The 7,502-nt window shown below is 40.5% G+C and overlaps 3 non-coding genes across 3 annotated transcripts; all 3 read right to left on the bottom strand.

Moving 5' to 3' along the window:
• Window positions 1-6,099: 6,099 nt before the first annotated feature.
• On the bottom strand, window positions 6,100-6,213 carry LOC140312469 (U5 spliceosomal RNA). Its single transcript, XR_011916963.1, has one exon. It is a non-coding gene; the product is annotated as a U5 spliceosomal RNA (small nuclear RNA).
• A 414-nt stretch (window positions 6,214-6,627) lies between these two features.
• Window positions 6,628-6,818, bottom strand: LOC140312479 (U2 spliceosomal RNA). The gene has a single exon (XR_011916972.1). It is a non-coding gene; the product is annotated as a U2 spliceosomal RNA (small nuclear RNA).
• Window positions 6,819-7,140: 322 nt separating this feature from the next.
• On the bottom strand, window positions 7,141-7,252 carry LOC140312471 (U5 spliceosomal RNA). The gene has a single exon (XR_011916965.1). It is a non-coding gene; the product is annotated as a U5 spliceosomal RNA (small nuclear RNA).
• Between the last annotated feature and the right edge of the window lie 250 nt (window positions 7,253-7,502).

Below are 7,502 nucleotides of genomic sequence, written 5' to 3'. Positions count from 1 at the left end.
AGCCCCACCCGCAAGCCCCCAAAACTGCCCTCCAAGCCCGACACACAGTCCCCCCCAGCAATGACCAACTCGGTCCCCACGACCCGAGAGACCACCAGACGCCCGAAGCCACACAGCCCCCCCCAGCACACACCCAACCGCCCAGAGCGACGGGACAGCAACCCACCACCACCACTATGTGATAAAGCTAATCAGAGGGGCCCAGAGAGAATGAAATTCAGTCAATTGATGTTTTGAGGAGGCAGACATTGTTTCCATGCTAATATAATCTAAAAGAAAATTTCTAAACTGGTTAATACACAGATTGTTCTTCGCTTTCCAGTTCCTGAGAATAGTTTTCTTTGCGATACATAACACTGTGAGAACCATGTGTGCGGAGTTAATTTCCATGTTGATGTTGTCTAAGTCACCCAGTATGCACAGTGTGGGGCATGCAGGGATGCTACACTTTAGCCATGTTGATAGGTCCTCACAGACTTCAAGCCAGAACTTCTGGACAGGCGCACAAAACCACAAAGCGTGTGCATAATCATCAGGTGTGTTATCTGTGCAATGTGAGCAGATGTTTGAGTGTGTTAGACCCATCCTGAACATCCTTTGTCCTGTATAGTGTGTTCTATGAAGGATTTTGTATTGTATGAGCTGTAAATTAGGATTTCGAGTCATTCTGAAGGTGTTCAAACATATTTGTGGCCAGAAGCTATGATGGATAAATCTGCCTCCCATTTTGAGGATGGAAGAGACATTGTGTCATCTATCTTAGACAATAATTTATATATTTTTGATAGTAGTTTTGGGGTGCAGATTCTGCTACCCTAGTCGGGAGTTGTAAGTCTGGTTGGTGGAGGATATATTTCTTTGTTATTATAGACTTAAGTTGTTGATATTCTAGGAATTTATTGCTGCCTATCTCATTTTTATATATACTGTAACCTATTGGCTAAGGTTTTTAAACTAATACGTGGTGGTTTGTTTTTCCACAGAAATTTGGAGATGCATGAATCTAGTGACTTAAACCAAGTAGCAGATGGTTTTATGGGGATCATTGAGAGCAAATAATTAACTTTTGGTAGTATCGTCAATTTAATGGTTGTAACTCTCCCCATAAGTGATATAGGAAAGGACTTCCAACGAGAGAGATCGTCCTCTACGGTCTTTAATAATTGCACATAATTTAGCTTTGTTAGCTCTGAGAGCCTGGAGGAAATGTTTATGCCTAAATATCTAATATTTCCTGACTGTAAAGGGATCACAGGTATATTCTGGACTCTACAGTTAATGGGCAGAACTGTGGTCTTAGACCAATTGATAGAGTAGTCAGAAAGTGCTGGAAATTTATTTATGAGTGAGATCGTGTGAGTGAGAGACGTTTGAGAGTTCTGAAGGAAAAGTAATACATCATCAGCATAAAGACTTATTTTATGCTCAATATTTTGGGGTTGGATTCCTTTAATATTTCTATCTTGTCTGATAGCAGCTGCTAAAGGTTCGATGAAAATAGCAAAAAGTGAGGGAGAAAGTGGGCAACCCTGTCTTGTACCTCTCTGCAGACTGAAGCTTGGAGAGGTTTGATCATTTGTCCTGACACACGCATTTGGGGACCTATATAATATCCTTATCCAGTTGATGAAGTGTGACCCAAACCCAAATTTGTTTAATGCTGCGAATAAAAAATTCCAGTTCACTCGATCAAATGCTTTTTCTGCATCTAGAGAGACTATTGTGGTTTCCAGGTTGTTGATGGTAGAATAGTCTATGAGATTAATTAGCCTGCGAGTGTTAGTGGATGAGTGTCTACCCTTTATAAAACCTGTCTGGTCAGGATGTATTATAAGTGGAGTTATTTTTTCCATTCTTTTGGCAAGGGCTTTACAAATTATTTTGAGGTCTGCATTTACTATAGATATTGGGCGGTAGCTGGATGGAAGTATGGGGTCTTTTCCTGGTTTCTGTAGCAAGATAATGTTAGCAGAGTTCATGTGTGGGGATAATCTGCCATTCTGCTTAACTTGTAATACCATTTTGTGAAATGCAGGTGCCAAAACAGTCCAAAATTCTTTGTAGAACTCTGCTGGAAAACCATCTGGTCCCGGGGCTTTGTTACTAGGCATATGTTGAAGGGCTTCATGGAGTTCTCCTATTGAAAGACGTGAATCCAGAGCCATTGCCTGTTCGGTTTGTAATTTTGGAAGGTTGATATTACTAAGAAACTGATCTATGTTACTGTCTGATGGATCATTTTGTGATGAATATAAGGTTTTATAGAAGTCCCTAAAAGCATTGTTGATTACATCGGAGTCATGGGTGACATTTCCTTTTGAGTCTTTAACAGAAGTGATTGTTGTTTGCTCTTTGTTTCTCTTTAGTTGGTTAGCTAGGAACCTTCCAGATTTATTGGCGTGCTCAAAGTTACCAAAGAGAAGTCTTTGTATCAGAAACTGTGTTTGTTTATCAATAATTTTGTTTAATTCAAGTTTAGCTTTTCTTAGTTAATTCAGTATGTGTTCCTCTTTGGAGGTACTGTAGACAATTTCTAATGATTCAATCCTGAGTTCTAAATCTGATATCCTTGAACTTTCCCTCTTTTTCTTATTTGATGAAAAAGAGATTATTTTGCCTCTCATAACTGCTTTTCCGGCTTCCCAGAGAGTACAAGCTGACATTCCTGGCAGGTCATTGTTTTCTAAATATACAGACCATTCCCTTTTGAAATAATTAATAAAATCAGGGTCTTTTAGTAATGATGTATTAAATCTCCAATTCCTAGCTGGTGGTGTAACTCTGTTATTCTTCAGTGTGATAGAAACTGGAGCGTGATCACTGATAGTGATGGGGTGGATTTTGGTGTCTGAAATATCCCTCATCAAGGAACTGCTAACTAAGAAATAATCTATTCTTGAATATGAGTGGTGTACCGGTGAGAAGAAGGTGTATTCTCTAAGAGTGGGGTGGTGGGAGTGCAAAGCATCACAAAGACCAAAATCTTTCATATACTGTTTAACAATATTTGTGGACTGCCAGTTCCGCTGACTTCCTGAAGTACTGAGTCTGTCTACTCCTGAGTCTAATACCATGTTAAAGTCCCCTCCTATGATGAGTGTGTTATCTGAGTGATCAGAGAGTGAAGTGAAAAAGGAGTAAAAATATGAGGGGTCATCCACATTTGGAACATATATATTTGCAATGCATGAATTCATATTTTGAATAGATAAATTAACTATTAGAAATCTACCTTCTGGATCTATAACTGTGTTGTTTACGGTGTAATTTACTCTTCTATTTATCAGAATGGCTACACCTCTTTGTCTGGAGTTGTAACAGGCTGAGCAAATAGATATAAATAGATAGTGATAGTTAACAGACTAAACAGAAGAGATCTCTCTACTTGTTAATATTTGTATTCTGCCAAGGTTTCTTCTCTTTTTCTTTTTTTTCTTCATCATGTCAGTTGATGACTGTGTTTTGACTGTTTAGACCATTTGTACTCCCTACAAATGGTCTTCCATACCTTTTCTCAAATGGAGTTCATCTTGTGCTAGTTGGAGGATGCATTTTTAGGATGGTAAACAGTAAACCCAATATTTCCCATTTCTTCCATGATTTTTTTCAGTCTTGACTTAATTATTCCATTATTAATTAATTAATTAATTATTCCACGAAACCTGCTGATTGTGGATGATATGCACAGTGGTTTTTAAGGTCTATTTTAAGTTCTTTGCCATCAGTGAGATGACATTGTTTACAAAGTGTGTCAAATTATCACTGAAGATCTTTTCAGGAATTTCAAATCTAGAAATAATTTATTTTACCCGTGCTTTTGCTACTGAGAGTGCATCTGCTTGTGCACATGGAAATATTTCAGTCCATTTGGTAAAAATCTCTGTTGTCACTGAGCAGAATCGTTTCCCTTAACATTAATTTAGTTCAATGAAATCTACACAATAATGAAATAATGAAATCCAAACAAATATGTTGAAAAATATATACTGGCTTGGGGAATTATCTTCGTTTTGGTCTTAGATTGCCCTGTGGATTGTATTTTGCACATATTTGACCTGCTAGACAAAACTTTATTCATTTATTTATTCTAGATTCTGGATATTCTAACAATATGAATCTTTTTTAAATGTTCGATGAAGCCCTTTGCTGTTCTATTTAGAGACTCAGCTGATCATAAAGTTTTGCTCTTGAACCAAGCTTCTAAACTCTTCACCTTTTTCATTTCTCAGTTAGTATTCACTTTAAAACTGATTAAAAGAAAAAATAAATGAATGCCTATCAACAAATGTGGGATCTAAACTCTAGTGCTTCCTCTAAAATAATTTCCTTTCTCAATTCAGAAATGTGTGTGTGTAAGTCACAACACCCGTGACACCAAAACGGCTTTCTTTTCTCTCTTTTCTCTACACTCTGCACTGTGAGCACACACTCCATATCAGAAAAGCTTTTTTCTCTCTTTTCTACATTATGGACTGTGGGGACACAAAACCGCTCTCTCTTTTTTTTTTTGATTGTGTGCCAGGGCGTTGTCTCACGTATTAGATTATGCTTAAGATACGAATGGGTTTATCAGTCACATCAGAATCCATACATACTGATCCTCCCGTAATAAAATGGTCGGATCTTATCAAACACACTTTGTTTCTTGTGACAATCAAGTCAGCGAAACAGCGTATACACATCAAGACACTGAATCAAGTTTGCCACAAGAACTCATAAGTTTGGCAGTATTGCTCTGCCGTCAGCAATCATACACCCATTTTATTTTTGTGAGACATGTGCAGGCACCTGTTCATCTACTGTTCTATCACTATGAATTAGTTTATCTATTATCAATAAGGATACTTCTACAACTACTATCAAAGTATGTCCGGACTTCTTATGTTGTCAGTTGCTATATATGAATAAGTGGGTAGCTACTGAAAAGCATTAAGCATGTCACACAGCCCAAACATATAACATTTCAGGACACATCACACAGTTAACAACCACAGTGAAGCGTGTCAAAGCCCAAACATGTAACATTCAACAGGACACTTACACAACACATTCAAATCAAACAGTCAGACAACATACAAGAACATATACCCCAGCCGGCATTGCTCCCTGCCTATTTTCCTACAGCTCACTATGTGTGCGCACACCTTTATTCACAAACTCTTCAACTTATACTCTTTTACCGAAGCTGCTACAGCTCGATTGGCCGAATACCCTTAGATCCTATTTCGGTGAATTTGACATCTGCCTTACATGTAACAGATTAGCGGTTTAGCAGTTTTAATTTAGTTGAGTGAAGGAATTCATTTTATAGCAAAATCCGAAATAGTGAAGAACTCATGAAAGTAAGCTTATTCTCGGATTCCTGAAACTTTAGATTTGCTCTTTCTTTTACTGCAAAGTACAACGTTGTTTTTTTTGTTTAAATCTTTCTAGACATGGTAAATATGAAGGACAAAGCAGTTTTAACATAGTTTGAGTGAAGGAATTCATTTTATAGATAAAATCCCAAGAGTCTGCTGAGAAAAGAGAGTGAATGCAAAGTAGACTTTAACACGTCTCTGGGAACGAGCTGAGTGCAGGCTAACCGGGAAAAATTGCTTGAAAGAAACTCGACACCGAATGAGCGGTCAGAACAAAGCCTCAATACGGTGTTCCCGTGGTGTTTGTGGCTGCCTTGTCTTTTGCACAGAGTAAAAGACAAGGCAGCCATCGAATAGGGCCGATTGTTCCTATTTGGTCACTCAAGGAGCAAGGGGGGGAGCAAGTGTCTCAACCAAGCAAAGCTCACCATGGGGAAGGTGGCTATGCCAACTAGCCTGATGCCCTGCTCCCGCAGTGATGGATAATCATACTCATGGTGCTCGCTGGAGAGTGCGGGAGTGCAAAGTTATACCATTTAAAAGGGCTGAAGAGTGCTCAGTGCAGTCCTTTTAAATGGTATAATTTTGCACTCCCGCACGCTCCAGCGAGCACCATTCAAGCAACAACTTTGCACTCCAGCTTCGAACATCGGCACAGTCCTAACAAGTAAGGCGACTCTACTCAGAGAAGTCACTCTGCACAGTAACAAGATTTCTTTTGCACAAACAGAAATGACTTCACCCGCAAAGGTAAAGCCTGCCAAAAATAGAAACAACTCATTAGTGCTGCTCTCCATGGAAGTCTTTAGTAAAAGGCGAAAGACTTGTACGTTATGAAGAGAAACCAGAGTACGAATATCCGTCTCTGCGGGAGCAGGGCATCAGGCTAGTTGGCATAGCCACCTTCCCCATGGTGAGCTTTGCTTGGTTGAGACGCTTGCTCCCCCCACTTGCTCCTCGGTTGACCAAGTAGGAACAATCGGGCCCTATTCGATTGGCTGCCTTGTCTTTTACTCTGTGCAAAAGACAAGGCAGCAACAAAAACACCACGGGAACACCGTATTGAGGCTTTGTTCTGACCGCTCATTCGGTGTCGCGTTTCTTTCAAGCAATTCTCCCGGTTAGCCCGCACTCGGCTCACTCCCAGAGCCGTGTTAAAGTCTACTTCGCATTCACTCTCTTTTCTCAGCAGACTAAAAGAAGGTTTAATCTTGGGCTCCCTGAAACGTCCATCCTGCACCGCTGTTTGCTTTTTCACAAGAGCAGAGAAGAGCGCACCGTTCCCAGCCGCACTGCAGTACCGGGTCGATGCTTGGAGTGAACGGAGCAAGCTCCTTTTTCAACTCCTATTGCTAAAAATCCATTTAATATGTAGTCCTCGTATAGAGGACATATCAGATATTAAACTGATAAGAACAGATACTACACTTGATCTTAGCCAAAAGGCCGAGAAGCGATAACTGTCCACTGGTTCACATCCGAGGGCCCTTCCTGGCACAATGCGCACTTGTAGCGGTGTTCTTTTTATGGCCATAGGTGGCCAGAGTTTCACTTTTCACCTACACCCACCCGCTGCACTGAGCACTCTTCAGCCCTTTTAAATGGTATAACTTTGCACTCCCGCACGCTCCAGCAAGCACCATTCAAGCAACAACTTTGCACTCCAGCTTCGAACATCGGCACAGTCGCAACAAGTAAGGCGACTCTACTCAGAGAAGTCACTCTGCACAGTAACAAGATTTCTTTTGCACAGACAGAAAGGGCTTCACCCGCAAAGGTAAAGGTAAAGGTAAAGCCTGCCAAAAATAGAAACAACTCATTAGTGCTGCTCTCCACGGAAGTCTTTAGTAAAAGGCCAAAGACTTGTACGTTATGAAGAGAAACCAGAGTACGATTATCCATCACTGCGGGAGCAGGGCATCAGGCTAGTTGGCATAGCCACCTTCCCCATGGTGAGCTTTGCTTGGTTGAGACGCTTGCTCCCCCCACTTGCTCCTCGGTTGACCAAATAGGAACAATCGGCCCTATTCGATGGCTGCCTTGTCTTTTACTCTGTGCAAAAGACAAGGCAGCCACAAACACCACGGGAACACCGTATTGAGGCTTTGTTCTGACCGCTCATTCGGTGTCGAGTTTCTTTCA

Source organism: Leuresthes tenuis, unplaced genomic scaffold (assembly GCF_036924035.1).
Source record: "Leuresthes tenuis unplaced genomic scaffold, fLeuTen1.0.hap1 SCAF_7, whole genome shotgun sequence".
NCBI lineage: Eukaryota > Metazoa > Chordata > Actinopteri > Atheriniformes > Atherinopsidae > Leuresthes > Leuresthes tenuis.
This window is presented reverse-complemented; position numbering and strand designations above follow the sequence as displayed.